Raw genomic sequence first — 19,534 nt, 5'->3', positions numbered from 1 at the left:
ATTATCTACCAAGAGAATTCTCTTCGATTATAATTACAGCCGTATATATCCCCCCCAAGCAGACACATTGATGGCTCTGAACAAACTTTATTTAACTCTTTGCAAACTGGAAACCATTTATCCAGAGGCTGCATTCATTGTAGCTGGGGATTTTAACAAGGCTAATCTGAAAACAAGACTCCCTAAATTTTATCAGCATATCGATTGCGCAACCAGGGGCGGAAAAACCTTGGATCACTGTTACTCTAACTTCCGCGACGCATATAAGGCCCTGCCCTGCCCCCCTTTCGGAAAAGCTGACCACGACTCCATTTTGTTGATCCCTGCCTACAGACAGAAACTGAAACAAGAAGCTCCCACGCTGAGGTCTGTCCAACGCTGGTCCGACCAAGCTGACTCCACACTCCAAGACTGCTTCCATCACGTGGACTGGGACATGTTTCGTATTGCGTCAGATAACAATATTGACGAATACGCCGATTCGGTGTGCGAGTTCATTAGAACGTGCGTTGAAGATGTCGTTCCCATAGCAACGATTAAAATATTCCCTAACCAGAAACCGTGGATTGATGGCAGCATTCGCGTGAAACTAAAAGCGCGAACCACTGCTTTTAATCAGGGCAAGGTGTCTGGTAACATGACCGAATACAAACAGTGCAGCTATTCCCTCCGCAAGGCTATCAAACAAGCTAAGCGTCAGTATCTCAATTCAAGAATCTCAATTCAACGGCTCAGACACAAGAGGCATGTGGCAGGGTCTACAGTCTATCACGGACTACAGGAAGAAATCCAGCCCAGTCACGGACCAGGATGTCTTGCTCCCAGGCAGACTAAATAACTTTTTTGCCCGCTTTGAGGACAATACAGTGCCACTGACACGGCCTGCAACGGAAACATGCGGTCTCTCCTTCACTGCAGCCGAGGTGAGTAAAACATTTAAACGTGTTAACCCTCGCAAGGCTGCAGGCCCAGACGGCATCCCCAGCCGCGCCCTCAGAGCATGCGCAGACCAGCTGGCTGGTGTGTTTACGGACATATTCAATCAATCCCTATACCAGTCTGCTGTTCCCACATGCTTCAAGAGGGCCACCATTGTTCCTGTTCCCAAGAAAGCTAAGGTAACTGAGCTAAACGACTACCGCCCCGTAGCACTCACTTCCGTCATCATGAAGTGCTTTGAGAGACTAGTCAAGGACCATATCACCTCCACCCTACCTGACACCCTAGACCCACTCTAATTTGCTTACCGCCCAAATAGGTCCACAGACGATGCAATCTCACCCACACTGCCCTAACCCATCTGGACAAGAGGAATACCTATGTGAGAATGCTGTTCATCGACTACAGCTCGGCATTCAACACCATAGTACCCTCCAAGCTCGTCATCAAGCTCGAGACCCTGGGTCTCGAGCCCGCCCTGTGCAACTGGTTACTGGACTTCCTGAGGGGCCGCCCCCAGGTGGTGAGTGTAGGTAACAACATCTCCTCCCCCCTGATCCTCAACACTGGGGCCCCACAAGGGTGCGTTCTGAGCCCTCTCCTGTACTTCCTGTTCACCCACGACTGCGTGGCCACGCACGCCTCCAACTCAATCATCAAGTTTGCGGACGACAACAGTGGTAGGCTTGATTACCAACAACGACGAGACGGCCTACAGGGAGGTGGTGAGGGCCCTCGGAGTGTGGTGTCAGGAAAATAACCTCACAGTCAACGTCAACAAAACTAAGGAGATGATTGTGGACTTCAGGAAACAGCAGAGGGAACACCCCCCTATCCACATCGATGGAACAGTAGTGGAGAGGGTAGCAAGTTTTAAGTTCCTCGGCATACACATCACAGACAAACTGAATTGGTCCACTCACACAGACAGCATCGTGAAGAAGGCGCAGCAGCGCCTCTTCAACCTCAGGAAGCTGAAGAAATCCGGCTTGTCACCAAAAGCACTCACAAACTTCTACAGATGCACAATCGAGAGAATCCTGGCGGGCTGTTTCACCGCCTGGTACGGCAACTGCTCCGCCCACAACCGTAAGGCTCTCCAGAGGGTAGTGAGGTCTGCACAACGCATCACCGGGGGCAAACTACCTGCCCTCCAGGACACCTACATCACCCGATGTTACAGGAAGGCCATAAAGATCATCAAGTACAACAACCACCCGAGCCACTGCCTGCTCACCCCGCTATCATCCAGAAGGTGAGGTCAGTACAGGTGCATCAAAGCTGGGACCGAGAGACTGAAAAACAGCTTCTATCTCAAGGCCATCAGACTGTTAAACAGCAACCACTAACATGGAGTGGCTGCTGCCAACACAGACACAACTCCAGCCACTTTAATAATGGGAATTGATGGGAAATGATGTAAATATATCACTAGCCACTTTAAACAATGCTACTTACCCTACATTATACATCTCATATGCATACGTATATACTGTACTCTATATCATCGACTGCATCCTTATGTAATACATGTATCACTAGTCACTTTAACTATGCCACTTTGTTTACATACTCATCTCATATGTATATACTGTACTCGATACCATCTACTGTATCTTGCCTATGCTGCTCTGTACCATCACTCATTCATATATCCTTATGTACATATTCTTTATCCCCTTACACTGTGTATAAGACAGTGGTTTAGGAATTGTTAGTTAGATTACTTGTTGGTTATTACTGCATTGTCGGAACTAGAAGCACAAGCATTTCGCTACACTCGCATTAACATCTGCTAACCATGTGTATGTGACAAATAAAATTTGATTTGAACGTTATTTTTCCAAACATAAAAATAGTGCCCCCTAGCTTCAAGAGGTTAATTAAACCAATTTGTGTAGTACTGAATAATCAGCAGGGCTGGGGTTCTTGCAGATCCAAGGTTGCAACTGTTCAGAATAAAACTGATAAAAGGTAAGGATTAACAAGTGACTTACCAATAACATATCTTCTTGACTTTAATTTGGGAGATTGTAACTCATTAAACAACTTCTTCCGTGGTGCCCCAAATGCTAAATAGCTAATTGTTACATGATTCTTTTAAATCGAGTAACAATTAAACAGACATAGTTAGTGGATTAAATAACAGCCATCAGATCAATGAAAGTCAAGTCACAACAGTCCCTTGTTATATACCCCAATTTGGACACCACATTTCCCCAAAAATAAATAGTGCGGCAAAAAAGTATTTAGTCACCCACCAATTGTGCAAGTTCTCCCACTTAAAAAGATGAGGCCTGTAATTTTCATCATAGGTACAGTTCAACTATGACAGACAAAATGAGGAAAGAAAATCCAGACAGTCACATTGTAGGATTTTTAATTAATTTATTTGCAAATTCTGGTGGAAAATAAACTTTTGTTATTGACCAAATACTTATCTCAATACTTTGTTGTATACCCTTTGTTGGCAATGACAGAGGTCAAATGTTTTCTGTAAGTCTTCACAAGGTTTTCACACACTGTTGCTGGTATTTTGGCCCATTCCTCCATGCAGATCTCCTCTAGAGCAGTGATGTTTTGGGGCTGTTGCTGGGCAACACAGACTTTCAACTCCCTCCAAAGATTTTCTATGGCTGACTAAATACTTTTTTGCCCACTGTACTTTACTTATCTCAGCAGCCTCTCAGTCCAGTTAATACAAAATATATTTACTTTTTATAGTCATGATATGCATGATATTCATGATGAGGCCAAAACCACCCAAACTCCAGCTGCCATGTATCCTTCAATCCTCCATGCATTGTTTTCCATTTTAAATGGAGTTTAAATCAATTTCAGTACGCTCTAGCACAGGAACGTCACACCAATGTGGTTTTCGGAGAAAACTACTCCAGACATACTGTTGATCATGAAGTATTAATTATAAAAATGAAATTTAGAAAGTATACATATAATTGGCTATATAGTTATGTTTATGCAAATGGCTGTGCATCTACCAGAAATGTTGTGCAAAAAAATAGAACAAGAAACTCAATTAGTGGGAAAGTCACATTCACTCGATTCCTCAGAGTTTCAATTGATGAAAAGTCATCCTCGAAAGATCTTATTACATTTCTTTGAAGGAAAGTGATGAAATCTGTTGGGATCATCAGAAAGATTAATGGTTTGATTCATCAGGCCTGCTTCCTGACTCTATACTATAGGTTATTTTAATCATATGCCTCCTACCTACACAAATTACTTACCAGACAAAAGACATTTGCAAGACTAGATACCTCCTCTAATTACCTGGCTACATCTGCACCTTTGTTTAAGAAACTCAATATCTTGACTTAATGTACGCCAATCTACAAATACTTCACAGACAGTTTACTGAAACCCTTCAATGGATTCATCCAGATCAAATCTGAAATCATCTATATATACAGTGCATTCGGAAAGCACTCAGACCCATGGACTTTCTCCACATTTTGTTTTGTTACGTCATTCTAAAATTGATTAAATCGTTGTTGTTTTTTACCCTCAATCTACACACAATACCCCATATTGACAAAGCAAAAACAAGTTTTTAGAAATGTTAGGTGCCTTTTGTAAAACTCCAAGCAGGCTGTCCTGTGCCTTTTACTGACGATTAGCTTCCTTCCATATGGCCAGTCTACCATAAAGGCCTGACTGGTGGAGTGCTGCAGAGATGGTTGTCCTTCTGGAAGGATCTCCCATCTCCACAGAGGAACTCGGGTTCTTGGTCACCTCCCTAAGACCAGTCTCCACTGATTGCTCAGTTTGGCCAGGCGGCCAGTTCTAGATAGTCTTGGTGGGACCAAACTTCTTCCATGTTAGAATGATGGGAGGCCACTGTGTTCCTTGGGATCTTCAATGCTGCAGATATTTTTTTGGTATCCTTCCCCAGAGCTGTGCCTCGACACAATCTTGTCTTGGAGGTCTACGGACAAATCCTTCGACCTCATGGCTTGGTTTTTGCTCTGACATGCACTGTCAACTGCCGGACCTTATATAGACAGCTGTGTGCCTTTCCAAATCATGTCCAATTAATTGAATTTATCACAGGTGGACTACAAGTTGTAGAAACATCTCAATGATGATCAATGGAAACAGGATGCACCTGAGCTCAATTTCGAGTCTCATAGCAAAGGGTCTGAATACATATGTAAATAAGGTATGTTTTATTTTTCTACATTTCTAAAAACCTGTTTTCGCTTTGTCATTAGACACTGTGTTAACCTTCACCCACTGCCGCACCTCACATAGTCAATTCTCTATCAGATGCAGAGGTAACACATTTTCAAAACATCATCATCCCTCAATAACTTCAAGTGAAGACGGAGTCAGCCTGATGACCCAAACTACTCAGTAATCTCCTCTATATAGACTAACTCTCACATGGGTGTACACACATATTTAAACAAAGGTTTTGTTATCTGTTTTTAACAACTGCAACTCATGATGAGTTGAGATGTTTTGTGGCCTTCAACCACCGGCGTGAATCCATCCCACTGTCCTTTCTGCACTTCTAACAATTATAATGATGAACAGTCCCGGCAGTGGTACAAGACGCTGAATTTGTAATTTGCTGTCTGCAAAAGAGAGCAGAGAGAGATGCCAGAGAGAGAGAGAGAGAGGGCGAGAGAGGGCGCGGCGAGAGAGAGAGAGGGCGAGAGAGGGCGCGGCGAGAGAGAGAGAGAGAGAGAGGGCGAGAGAGAGAGAGGGCGAGAGAGAGAGAGGCGAGAGAGAGCGAGAGAGGGCGAGAGAGAGAGAGAGAGAGAGGGCGGGCGAGAGAGAGAGAGAGGCGAGAGAGAGAGAGGGCGAGAGAGAGAGAGAGAGGGGCGAGAGAGAGAGAGGCGAGAGAGAGAGAGAGAGGCGAGAGAGAGAGAGAGGGCGAGAGAGAGAGAGAGTGGGCGAGAGAGAGAGAGAGAGGGCGAGAGAGAGAGAGAGAGGGCGAGAGAGAGAGAGAGAGAGAGCGAGAGAGAGAGAGAGGGCGAGAGAGAGAGAGGGGGCGAGAGAGAGGCGAGAGAGGGCGAGAGAGGCAGAGAGAGAGGGGCGAGAGAGGGAGAGAGGGCAGAGAGAGAGAGAGAGAGGGGGCGAGAGAGAGAGAGAGAGGGCGAGAGAGAGAGAGAGAGAGAGAGAGAGGGCGAGAGAGAGAGAGAGGGCGAGAGAGAGAGAGAGGGCGAGAGAGAGAGAGAGAGGGCGAGAGAGAGAGAGAGAGGGCGCGAGAGAGAGAGAGAGAGAGAGGGCGCGAGAGAGAGAGAGGGCGCGAGAGAGAGAGAGGGCGAGAGAGAGAGAGGGCGCGAGAGAGAGAGAGAGGGCGAGGCGAGAGAGGGCGCGAGAGAGAGAGAGGGGCGAGAGAGAGGGCGAGAGAGAGAGAGGGCGAGAGAGAGAGAGGGCGAGAGAGAGAGAGAGGGCGAGAGAGAGAGAGGGCGAGAGAGAGAGAGAGGGCGAGAGAGAGAGAGAGGGCGAGAGAGAGAGAGAGGGCGAGAGAGAGAGAGAGGGCGAGAGAGAGAGAGGGGCGAGAGAGAGAGAGAGAGGCGAGAGAGAGAGAGAGAGGAGAGAGAGAGAGAGAGAGAGGAAGCGAGAGAGAGAGAGAGAGAGAGAGGGCGAGAGAGAGAGAGAGGGCGCGAGAGAGAGAGGGAGAGAGGCGAGAGAGAGAGAGGGCGAGAGGAGAGGCGAGGAGAGAGAGGGCGAGAGAGAGAGAGAGGGCGCGGAGAGAGAGAGGCGAGACGAGAGAGAGAGAGAGAGAGGGCGCGGGCGAGAGAGAGCGAGACGAGAGGGCGCGGCGAGAGAGAGGGGCGCGAGAGAGAGGGCGCAGAGGGCGCGGCGAGAGAGGGCGAGAGGGCGAGGCGAGAGAGGGCGAGAGGGCGCGAGAGAGAGAGGGCGAGAGGGCGCGGCGAGAGAGAGCGAGAGGGCGCGGAGAGAGAGGGCGAGAGGGCGCGGCGAGAGAGGGCGAGAGGGCGCGGCGAGAGAGGGCGAGAGGGCGCGGCGAGAGAGGGCGAGAGGGCGCGAGAGAGGGGCGAGAGGGCGCGGCGAGAGAGAGGGCGAGAGGCGCGGCGAGAGAGGGCGAGAGGGCGCGGCGAGAGAGGGCGAGAGGGCGCGGCGAGAGAGAGAGGGCGCGGCGAGAGAGAGAGAGGGCGCGGCGAGAGAGAGAGAGGGCGCGCGAGAGAGAGAGAGGGGCGCGAGAGAGCGCGAGCGAGAGAGAGAGAGGGCGCGGAGAGAGAGAGAGGGCGCGGCGAGAGAGAGGGAGGAGAGGGGCGCGGCGAGAGAGAGGAGAGAGGCGCGAGAGAGAGAGGGCGCGGAGAGAGAGAGAGAGGGCGAGAGAGAGAGGGCGCGAGAGAGAGAGGGGCGGAGAGAGAGAGAGAGGGCGAGAGAGGAGAGAGGGCGCGGAGAGAGAGAGGGGCGCGAGAGAGGGCGCGGAGAGAGAGAGAGGCGAGGGCGGCGAGAGGAGAGGGCGAGAGAGAGGGCGAGAGGGCGAGGGCGAGAGAGGGGCGAGAGGGCGCGGGGCGAGAGAGAGGGGCGAGAGGGCGCGGGAGAGAGAGAGGGCGCGAGAGGCGGGGCGGCGAGAGAGAGAGAGGCGCGGCGAGAGAGAGAGGGCGCGAGAGAGAGAGAGAGAGAGGGGCGAGAGGGCGCGGCGAGAGAGAGAGGGGCGCGAGAGAGGGCGCGAGAGGGCGCGGCGAGAGAGGGCGGCGGTGAGAGAGAGAGGGCGCGTGAGAGAGGGCGAGAGGGCGCGGCGCGGAGAGAGAGGGCGAGAGGGCGCGGTGAGAGAGAGAGGGTGAGAGGGCGCGGCGAGAGAGAGAGGGCGAGAGGGCGCGGCGAGAGAGAGAGAGGGCGAGAGGAGGGCGCGAGAGAGAGAGAGGCGAGGGGCGAGAGAGAGAGAGGGCGAGAGGGCGCGAGAGAGAGAGAGAGGGCGCGGCGAGAGAGAGAGGGCGAGGCGAGAGAGAGAGGGCGAGAGGGCGGCGAGGGCGAGAGAGAGAGGGCGAGGCGCGGAGAGAGAGGGGGCGAGAGGGCGCGAGAGAGAGGGCGAGAGGGCGCGGCGAGAGAGAGAGGGCGCGACGAGAGAGAGGGCGAGAGGGCGCGGCGAGAGAGAGGGCGAGAGGGCGCGGCGAGAGAGAGAGAGGGCGAGAGGGCGCGGCGAGAGAGAGGGCGAGAGGGCGCGGCGAGAGAGAGAGGGGCGAGAGGGCGCGGCGAGAGAGAGGGCGAGAGGGCGCGGCGAGAGAGAGGGCGAGAGGGCGCGGCGAGAGAGGGCGAGAGAGGCGGCGAGAGAGAGAGAGGGAGAGAGGCGAGAGAGAGAGAGAGAGGGCGCGGCGAGAGAGAGAGGGCGCGGCGAGAGAGAGAGAGGCGCGGGCGAGAGAGAGAGGGCGCGAGAGGGCGCGGCGAGAGAGAGGCGAGAGAGAGGGCGCGGCGAGAGAGAAGGCGAGAGGGCGCGGCGAGAGAGAGAGGCGAGAGGGCGCGGCGAGAGAGAGGGCGAGAGGGCGCGGCGAGAGAGAGAGCGAGAGGGCGCGGCGAGAGAGAGGCGTGAGAGGGCGCGGCGAGAGAGAGAAGGCGAGAGGGCGCGGCGAGAGAGAAGGCGAGAGGGCGCGCGAGAGAGAAGGCGAGAGGGCGCGGCGAGAGAGAAGGCGAGAGGGCGCGGCGAGAGAGAAGGCGAGAGGGCGCGGGCGAGAGAGAAGGCGCGCGGCGAGAGAGAAGGCGAGAGGGCGCGGCGAGAGAGAAGGGCGCGGCGAGAGAGAGGGCGCGGCGAGAGAGAAGGCGAGAGGGCGCGGCGAGAGAGAAGGCGAGAGGGCGCGGCGAGAGAGAAGGCGAGAGGGCGCGGCGAGAGAGAAGGCGAGAGGGCGCGGCGAGAGAGAGGGCGAGAGGGCGCGGCGAGAGAGAGGGCGAGAGGGCGCGGCGAGGAGAGAGGGCGAGGTGAGAGAGTGCGCGGTGATAGAGAGAGAGGGGGCGGCGAGAGAGGGGGAAAGAGCCACGAGAGAGACACCAGAGAGTGTGTGGGTCTCCTCAGGTCCACCGATGCATAGAGAAACAGAAAGACAAGGGGGCGAGCCTTTTGAGCTGAGGACAGGCTTTTTTCTTCTCATTAAAAATGGAAACCTGTCATTTCTAAATGTTCTCCCTAACACACACAGACACGGCTGACAGTGAGGGTCAGACACCAAGGCCCAGACCACCCACTGCCCACCTGCCTCTCCACAAGGCATCTCACAGAGAAAGACTAAACTATACAGTCATGGAAGAATGTGAACACCTTTAGCTGCAATCGCCACCAGCATATCAGCTTCAAAAACACATACTTCAGCAGAGCCAATTAAGATCAAACCCTCTCTTAAGTTGTCATGCTGGTGTGCTGAGACACTGCAATCAAGGGCAAACGCCTGCCATAGGGAGATAACAGAGTACAACCCTCGCCCTCACCCCACCTCTGAAGATTCTCCCTAATTTCTAACAGAGAGAACACAGCCTCCCTTCCTGCCCCTCCCAGGAGAACCTGTGGGCCCCCCCACAATGAGACTAAGCAGGACCATTCAACAGGACAAACCCCCTGTGGAATAGGCATGTCAACCCACTGTAGTACACCATCGCCAGAGCTGTGTCTAGTAATGGAGATAGAAGGGTGAGTCAGATGATGGAGGGTCCAAGTGAATGGTAATGCATGGACAGAGACAATACAACAAGTAACATGGACAACAGCCTTTTTTGGACGAACACTCAACACAGTAGACAAGCAGAAAGGAAGGAGTGAGAGAAAAGAGAGGGAGGGGTTGGAGATGGGGGTAAAGAAGGAAAAGCTGTGCTCTCCCTCTTTCCATCTTCTCGTGTTGCTCTTTTCAGCTTGGGGAAAGGAGGGGAAGGCAGCAGCACTAATAAGTTCAGCTCTATCCGTCTGCTGCTCGTCATGCGACAGGGGCTACTCTTCTGGTGCCCCGACGTCACTCTGCTTCCCAATTACCACATTTACACACTGCACCTCGTACCGCACGCACGCACACACTCCTTCCCTCATTTACATTTCTGCAGCTCTATTTTAAATTCTTGACGTACTTCCATCTCATCTTTCTACATGTATATTATCCATACATGAAATAAACAGTGAGTTAGTTATACAGTGAATGCTGAGAATGAGCAGCTCCTCTCTGTGGAAGGTGTAGAAGCAGTGCATGAAGACTAACAGAGATGCCACCACCTGTAGCTGTGGCCAAACTGTTTATTTTTTTTTTGTTTACTCTGTTTATTAAGTTTTACACACACAGACAACACAAAGCAATATAAATAATATAGTCAACTAGAAAATAAAAAAAATACAAATACAAATAAAAAATAGCTTTAAAGATACCATACTTTAGACAAGTTAAACACACCAGGCAGAAGGCTACAAAGGTTAAAGGGCAAAACTGTTTATTTTTAAAGCCCTGCGGTTGTGATGAAGTGTTGAGATTACGCTGAGACTCTAGACACCTTGGTGTGTGTGTGGTGGCCTCCAAATGCCACTGCGTCTAGTCAGTACTCAAACCCAACACTGTCTTGACTCAGGACTGGGACAAATATACAAAATTGTAAATCTTTGCAACCTGATTCCAGACCATTTGGCAATCTCAGTGAGGCATGTTGTCGACTTAACATCCAGTCTGATCTGATCCAGGATCAGTGTATTACCTGGCCACAGAGCGCTGTGCAAAGCTGCCTGGCAGGCAACAGGCATCACATCCACCAAGCCAGAGTCTATTAAGATAAGATCCAAACAATAACAGTGCTGTAAGTGGCTGTCCCCACCTCGTACCTCACCCTCCCCGTCTGACCTTTCCTAATTCAAGTTCAGGTTAAGTGTACCTGTGCTCGCTGCCTCTCAATATGTTTTCTCAGGGAGGCCTTTTGGTGAGTCATCAGATAGCGCCGGCTGCAGCAGTATTCTCTGAGGTTGGAAATGCCAGGCAGATAAGGCTGCTCAGGTGTTAGGTGTGCACAGATGCTACGCACGCAGTGCCGGGTGACATTTTAAAACTCCTCACTGCTTTTCAGAGCACGCCAGTTTAGTTTAACATTACCCATTCTCCTCACTGCTTCTCAGAGCACACCAGTTTAGTTTAACATTACCCATTCTCCTCACTGCTTCTCAGAGCACACCAGTTTAGTTTAACATTACCCATTCTCCTCACTGCAGTTTATCCTCAACATAATACTCCAGCCATCACTCTCAGCAGCCAGACCCTTTAATCTTCCAGTCCATCCTTTAGTCAGTCTGTTTATCCTCAACATAATACTCCAGCCATCACTCTCAGCAGCCAGACCCTTTAATCTTCCAGTCCATCCTGTCAGTCTGTGCGGAGTTAACTTCTCCTCACTGCAGTCCCCCAGCCACACCTCTCACAGATTAACACACTCTAATGGTCATTAGAGTCTGGCACATTCCAATCTCCAACCGGCCTGTCAAACTCACCACCGAGACTGATTCAGTTCCCGCAGACTCATGGTGACAACACCAGACAATGACGTGGAGAGAGTGATGGAGAAAGTCCCCACTCAAAGGAGGCAATTCACAAACCGGTAGACGTAAACAACGGCAATCACAGAGCAAGTACCTGTAGATGTATAAGGGAAGGTGTGGCTGGGAAAATAGGCAGAAGTGAGGAAAGGAAAGAGGGACAGAGGGACAGACAGGGTGGTAGAGGAGCTGATCACAGTTGGATTGTGGCCCTTCAGGAGGAGAAATAGAAATAAAACCTAATCATTAAGCAACTCCACACAAGCAGCCCGCTGAGACTGGGGGAGCCATCGGCAGAACAGCTGCAGGGTTGCCGCAGCAACAGGAATTAGAACCAGGAGGCCGAATGTGAGACAGAAACCAGGTGAAAGAGAAGAGAGTGAAAGAAAGGCAGATGAATCAAACACCTTTCCAGGTTGCCAAGCGACAGGCGATGCCAGTCAGTGAATATAGAGCACAGTTGATCAAAGTTGGTCGCTGGGCGGTAATACGTCCAAAAATAATTACTGTAAAAAGACCTTTAAGATGTAAACCTGCACTGTCACATATGGCCGTTGAGCTGCCACATACGTCTGTTAGCATATGTGTTAGTGAGTAATTGCAATATGGTTGGAGTAATGACTGGGTTAGATATGTATATATCAGACAAGTCCTAAGGATTCCTTTCCCAGCACTGATAGGTTGTTGCGTGGTCTCAAAGGATCAAATCATGTAAGGGATAATTAATGAGGGACTATGCGTTCTATCGATAATCATAAAAAAGGCCTCCCGAGTGGCGCAGTGGTCTAAGGCACTGCATCGCTAACTGTGCCACTAGAGATTCTGGGATCGAGTCCAGGCTCTGTTGCAGCCGAGCGGGTGACCCATGGGGAGGCGCACAATTGGCCCAGCGTCGTCCGGGTTAGGGGAGGGTTTGGCCGGCAGGGATGTCCTTGTCCCATCGCTCATTAGCGACTCCTGTGGCGGGCCGGGTGTTTCTTCCGACACATTGGTGCGGCTGGCTTCAGGATTAAGTGGGCATTGTGTCAAGAAGCAGTACGGCTTGGTTGGGTCGTGTTTCAGAGGACTCACGGCTCTCGACCTTCGTCTCTCCCGAGTCCGTACGGGAGTTACAGCGATGAGACAATTGAACACCACGAAATTGAGGAGAAATAGGGCAAAAAATATATAATAAATACAGACATGGAAATTGTGTTCCCCGACACGCTAGCAGAGTGGAACTGACCTTCCACAGAGTTGCATTATTTTCCAGAGAACGCATAGAGCCCCTAGTTGATTATCCCTTTAATACCACAGCTATAATTTAACATGATGCTAGAAATGCATTCAACATCCACTGAAGTAGCTAGAAAGTTTACTAGATAGCTACAGTAGTTGCCTTGGTAACAAAACAAACATACTTGCTTGTTTAGCGAACCAAACCATCAGTCCTAGCATGCTATTATGAAAAATCTAATAGAACAATGCTAATGTTTTCAATTTGACCTTTGCTTTCAAAAGCAAACATAGAACATGTAAGAATTAACTCTATTGAATTCTACCGTGCCAACATACCATGCGTTTTAGAGAAATAATGAACACTAGAATGCCCTTCAAGCCAATCAGAAACAAGTATTTAACAATGCCATGGTATAATTAAACAATAAGGCCCGATGCGGTGTGGTATATGGCCAATATAGCACGGCTAAGGGCTGTGATTAAGCACAATGCAACTTGGAGTGCCTGGACACAGCCCTTAACCGTGGTATATTGGCAATATACTACAAACCCCAGAGAAGCCTTATTGCTATTATAAACACGTTACCAACATTATTAGAGCAGTAAAACTAAATGTTTTGTCATACCCGTGGTATACGGTCTGACATAACATGGCTTTCAACCAATCAAACCACCCAGTTCATAAAAACATTTGTTTTTACTGCTCTAATTACATTGGTAACCAGTTTATAATAGCAATAAGACACCTCTGGGGTTTGTGGTATATGGCCAATATACCACGGCTAAGGGCTGTGTCCAGGCACTCCGCTTTGCGTTGTGGTTAAGCATATTGGTCATATACCACACCCCTTCTGGCCTTATTGCTTAAGTAAAGTACACCAATCAAAAACCGCTTGGATAAAGTCTATATGAAGCGATTTGAGGTTTCATCCACCATATATTTTTAGTCTTGCATGAGTTGTTTCTCTCACAAAGATCACAATAGTTGTTCTCATTAAAGTGTCTGTAATGCAGTGTCTTAACTAATTGTGAGTGGACCGATCCAATGCCAGGCCAGGTCCACTCCTGCTGTGCTGAACGGGAGAGACAGTGCGTTACGAGCTCGTTGAGCCTGGCAGCCGGCTGGCAGGCCAGCCAAGGGTGAGTGACAAGTCAGGTGAGCGACGCTGGGCCAGTCAGGCGTGGTGAAACCAGCAAGCATAGAGCAGAGCATAGCAAATCCACTGAATATAAAAAATACAAAGAAAATACAAAAATGTAAAAACACACTCAATGATCTTAAGTGGCGTCAATTACATGGAGCAGCCATGAGGGAGGGGGACAGGGGATGGAGCCAGTGACCGAGGGGTGGATGAGGTGAGGTGGAAGGGGGCTGGGGGATGAGAGAAACCCAGTGACAGGTCCTCTAAAGCCCTGAACTAATTACTCTGTCTCCATAAAGAGACACTGGTCTCTGATCACTGCTAAGGGCTCTCACTGCAGGGTCAGCCCCGCACATCATTCATACACCAGCATGCACGAGGGCCTTCACACACAATAAGCACACGGAACTATTTTAACATACAGTGCCTTGCGAAAGTATTCGGCCCCCTTGAACTTTGCGACCTTTTGCCACATTTCAGGCTTCAAACAAAGATATAAAACTGTATTTTTTTGTGAAGAATCAACAACAAGTGGGACACAATCATGAAGTGGAACGACATTTATTGGATATTTCAAACTTTTTTAACAAATCAAAAACTGAAAAATTGGGCGTGCAAAAATATTCAGCCCCTTTACTTTCAGTGCAGCAAACTCTCTCCAGAAGTTCAGTGAGGATCTCTGAATGATCCAATATTGACCTAAAAGACTAATGATGATAAATACAATCCACCTGTGTGTAATCAAGTCTCCGTATAAATGCACCTGCACTGTGATAGTCTCAGAGGTCCGTTAAAAGCGCAGAGAGCATCATGAAGAACAAGGAACACACCAGGCAGGTCCGAGATACTGTTGTGAAGAAGTTTAAAGCCGGATTTGGATACAAAAAGATTTCCCAAGCTTTAAACATCACAAGGAGCACTGTGCAAGCGATAATATTGAAATGGAAGGAGTATCAGACCACTGCAAATCTACCAAGACCTGGCCGTCCCTCTAAACTTTCAGCTCATACAAGGAGAAGACTGATCAGAGATGCAGCCAAGAGGCCCATGATCACTCTGGATGAACTGCAGAGATCTACAGCTGAGGTGGGAGACTCTGTCCATAGGACAACAATCAGTCGTATATTGCACAAATCTGGCCTTTATGGAAGAGTGGCAAGAAGAAAGCCATTTCTTAAAGATATCCATAAAAAGTGTCGTTTAAAGTTTGCCACAAGCCACCTGGGAGACACACCAAACATGTGGAAGAAGGTGCTCTGGTCAGATGAAACCAAAATTGAACTTTTTGGCAACAATGCAAAACGTTATGTTTGGCGTAAAAGCAACACAGCTCATCACCCAGACCACACCATCCCCACTGTCAAACATGGTGGTGGTAGCATCATGGTTTGGGCCTGCTTTTCTTCAGCAGGGACAGGGAAGATGAATAAAATTGATGGGAAGATGGATGGAGCCAAATACAGGACCATTCTGGAAGAAAACCTGAAGGAGTCTGCAAAAGACCTGAGACTGGGACGGAGATTTGTCTTCCAACAAGACAATGATCCAAAACATAAAGCAAAATCTACAATGGAATGGTTCAAAAATAAACATATCCAGGTGTTAGAATGGCCAAGTCAAAGTCCAGACCTGAATCCAATCGAGAATCTGTGGAAAGAACTGAAAACTGCTGTTCACAAATGCTCTCCATCCAACCTCACTGAGCTCGAGCTGTTTTGCAAGGAGGAATGGGAAAAAATTTCAGTCTCTCGATGTGCAAAACTGATAGAGACATACCTCAAGCGACTTACAGGTGTAATCGCAGCAAAAGGTGGCGCTACAAAGTATTAACTTAAGGGGTTGAATAATTTTGCACGCCCAATTTTTCAGTTTTTGATTTGTTAAAAAAGTTTGAAATATCCAATAAATGTCGTTCCACTTCATGGTTGTGTCCCACTTGTTGTTGATTCTTCAAAAAAATACAGTTTTATAACTTTATATTTGAAGCCTGAAATGTCGCAAAGTTCAAGGGGGCCGAATACTTTCGCAAGGCACTGTACATACTTGTAATTTAATCTGAGAAACACTGTGGGCGATGGTCAATTTCTACATAACGGATTCTGTTCACCCTTTGTTCCATCTAGACGGTTGTTTCAGATCATATTTAACGATTTGTTAGGTTTACTAGAACGTCTACAAACACTTTATTTCATAAAAACCCTCTGTTCTCTCCAGTTTACAGTTCTGTCACCGGTCATTTACAGTTACAATATCCTCCCCTCCCTCATTTCTCTCACCAACACTGATAATTATTCCCCTTTCACACCTGTAAATCCTTTATTAGAAATTAAGTGTGACTTTAGCTTTTTGAAGACAGACACATCTGAATCATTTGAATGATTCAATGCTGCCACCTACATCGAATTCTGCTGTCTTTGCATCCACCCTCTTTCCTCTCCTTTCATGTCTTTGCCTCATTCATTAATTCAAACCGTAAATCTCACACCTTCTCCCATCTAAAAGTAACCTTCTTCCTCTCTGTCAACAAAATTCTCCCACTCCTAGTTATTTTTTTCTCTCTCAACATTTCCCTCAGTCTCTTCAAACCAGCCACCAGTCACTGCCCCACCCAAAATCACCCATCTTCCCTGTGTTCGTACACCCTCCCCCCTTTTATCTCCAACCCAGTTGGTACTCACCCAGATCAAAGTCCCTCAAACATCTGTGCTGCTGGCTGATGCCATGGCTGGGCCAGCTTGGCCCTCTGTCAGTCTGGGAGCAGTCCTCTATCTGTACGTCTGTCTGTCTGCGTCTCTGGCTATGTCCTTCTGTTTGCCTGGATCTCCTGTTCGGCTGCAGAGAAGGAGAACACAAACAAGAGATTGAGAGGAGTGTGAGTTCATTGTGTAAAACAACCATTACAAAAAACATTGATGCAAGACACATAGTCAGCGGTTTGTTTTTATCTGAACGGACTCAGTTACCTACTTAACGTATACGCACACAATAATACTTTGGAAATGTGTAGTGTAGGTTTAGTAAGGAAAGTCCAGCCAAACAGTACAAGGTAGGGCCCCAGTAGTTCAATCAGAAGGCCATCTCAGTGAGACTCCAATAACAGTGCTGTCTGTCTGGCCCCTCTCTCCCTGGCTGAACAGTTCCAGTCTATGGTGGAGGAGAAGTCTGTACATCTCCTTCCCTCTCCCTGTCAACATGGCTGAGGTGGCTCTGTCTCCACCGTGAAGGAGCGGGATTCATTTAGTGCGATGTCTGATTTGAGGTGAAACCAGACCGATGCCAAACAGAATTATTAAAACACTTCATTATGTCTAGTAGGGATGCACAATAAAATCGGTGAGCATTTCGGAAAAGGCCTATATTAGTAAAAAAATGACAACATCGGCACGATGTCTTGCGCCAATATGCAAAACCGATGTTAATGCTGACGTGCATACCTATATAGCATAGGTAGATGACGTGCATACCTATATAGCGTAGTTAGATGACGTGCATACCTATATAACGTAGTTAGATGACGTAATGACGCCATGAAAAATACAGCGCTACACAGAACAAAAGCATTAAAATACTAAGTGCACACTTCCAACAACTAAACAAGTCCAGCAGTCATTTGAAAGAGTAAGAACATTTCAGCGAGACAACTCAAAGGCAAAATCCATTAACGCCAAGATAAAGGAATTCATTGCCCTTGACAATCAACCCTTCTCTGTTGTGGATGATGTTGGTTCTCGTCGACTGGTCGAGCCCCGGGACACACTATTTTTCAGATGTTGCCCTACCAGAGTTACACAGTATTGTTGAAACGTACATCTAGGATCTCACTGCTATTAGCTTCCCGACTGACCAGCGACGTCAGCCCCATTAGCATGCTGAGTCTGACAGCACAGTGGGTCTACAAGGATTCCGTACTGAGGAAAGTCGTATTGCATGCTGAAGAATGTGCTGGTTCTCAAAGTCGCTGCAGCCATTTCAATGGCATTGAGAACATTTTTGAAACATGAACACACTCCTAGCGCCATTCGAACAACTGACTGGAGAAATAAGCTAATCAACTGTGTCTGCAGCAGACGTGATACCCTCTGTCATGGCATTGAAACGCCTGCTCAACAAAACTGCCAACAGACCGGGGGGTTAAAACTTACAAAAGTACTCGAGGCTGTGAACAAGCAGTTCGGTGGCATTCTCTCTGAGCCTCTTTACTGTGTTGCCATCAAACTCGATGATAGGTACAAGGACCGCTACTTCGATGCAGACAAGGAACAGGGTTTACGTGAAATGTTACATACACAGCTGGACACGATGGAAACAGACACAGTGACGGTGCGCACCGAGGAAGCGAGGCATCTGACAGACAGATCAGAAACTTAACTGCTTGACATGCATGATGAAATCCTGGTTAATCCCCAAATGAGCCATCACATCTCCCGAAAACATTTTCAACATGACTCACCGGTCTCTACATTGCAGATGAGCTGAAGGCAGTCAATGACCTTGGACCATAGAAGGTATTTGCGCTGGTGACAGACAATGCTGCAAACATGAAGGCAGCTTGGTTTAAATTGGAAGAGTCCCAGCCTCACATCACACCCATTGGCTATGCTGCTCATGCATTGAATCTGTTCCTCGAGAACATCATGGCACTGAAAACAATGGATACACTCTACAAGAGAGCTAAGGAAATGGTTAGGTATGTGAAGGGTCATCAAGTTATAGCAGCAATCTACCTCACCAAGCAAAGTGAGAAGAATAAGAGCACCACATTGAAGCCGCCCAGCAACACCCATTGGGGTGGTGTTGTCTTCATGTTTGACAGTCTCCTGGAGGGGAAGGAGTCTCTCCAAGAAATGGCCATATCACAGTCTTCCGATATGGACAGCCCCATCAAGAGGATCCTCCTGGATTATGTATTTTGGGAGAGAGTGGTAAGCAGCCTGAAACTCCTGAAATCTATAGCAGTAGCCATTGCACGGATTGAGGGAGAGTGATATTCCATTTTATGTTCAGACTCTGCTTGCAGAAGTAAGACAAGATATCCGTACTGCCCTTCCCACTTCACTGTTGCTCCAAGCAGAGGAAACTGTAGTTCTGAAATACATCAAAAAGCGTGAAGACTGCCTGAAGTCCATACACGCCGGAGCGTACATGTTGGACCCCAAGTATGCTGGCAAGAGCATCCTGTCTGGTGGAGAGATCAACAAGGCCATGGTGTCATCACTACTGTGTCTCGCCAACTTGGCCTGGATGAGGGCAAGGTTCTTGGCAGTCTGGCAAAGTACACTTTCAAGCAAGGGCTTTGGCATGGAGATGCAATATGGCAGTCGTGCCAACATATCTCATCAGCCACCTGGTGGAAGGGACTTAGTGGATCTGAGGCTCTTTCCCTTGTTGCCGCCATCGTCCTCCAAATCCCACCAACATCAACCGCCTCAGAGGGCAACTGGTCCTTGTTTGGGAACACACACCAAAGCACGCATCAGGCTGACCAATACAAGGGGTGAAAAATTGGTGGCCATCTGGGCAAATTTGAGGCTTTTTGAGCCTGGCAATAAGCCATCCTCAACAAGGTTGGAAAGTGACAGTGAAGATGAGGCCTCAGAATCTGATGATCAAGAGGTGGACATTGAGAAGGTCCAGGTAGAAGACATGGAAGCCGAAGAGGAAGACAACCAAAGCTTTAGTTTCTAGACTATCATTTTACAGATGTATGTTGAAAATGTTTTTGGGAGATGCGATGGATCATTGGGGATCATTC

The 19,534-nt window shown here is 48.7% G+C and overlaps 1 protein-coding gene across 1 annotated transcript in view; it reads right to left on the bottom strand.

Annotated features, from left to right (window-relative positions):
• LOC135553823 (speckle-type POZ protein-like) overlaps nt 1-19,534 on the bottom strand; it is a 163,247-nt gene that overhangs the window by 126,988 nt on the left and 16,725 nt on the right. The window contains exon 2 of the mRNA XM_064985759.1: nt 16,461-16,614. The gene's annotated coding sequence lies outside the window, so the exon portion shown is untranslated. The remainder of the gene's footprint in view (nt 1-16,460; nt 16,615-19,534) is intronic.

Source organism: Oncorhynchus masou, chromosome 14 (genome assembly GCF_036934945.1).
Source record: "Oncorhynchus masou masou isolate Uvic2021 chromosome 14, UVic_Omas_1.1, whole genome shotgun sequence".
NCBI classification, from domain to species: Eukaryota; Metazoa; Chordata; class Actinopteri; order Salmoniformes; family Salmonidae; genus Oncorhynchus; species Oncorhynchus masou.
The sequence above is the reverse complement of the archived record's forward strand: the minus strand, read 5'-3'. Positions and strand labels throughout refer to the sequence as shown.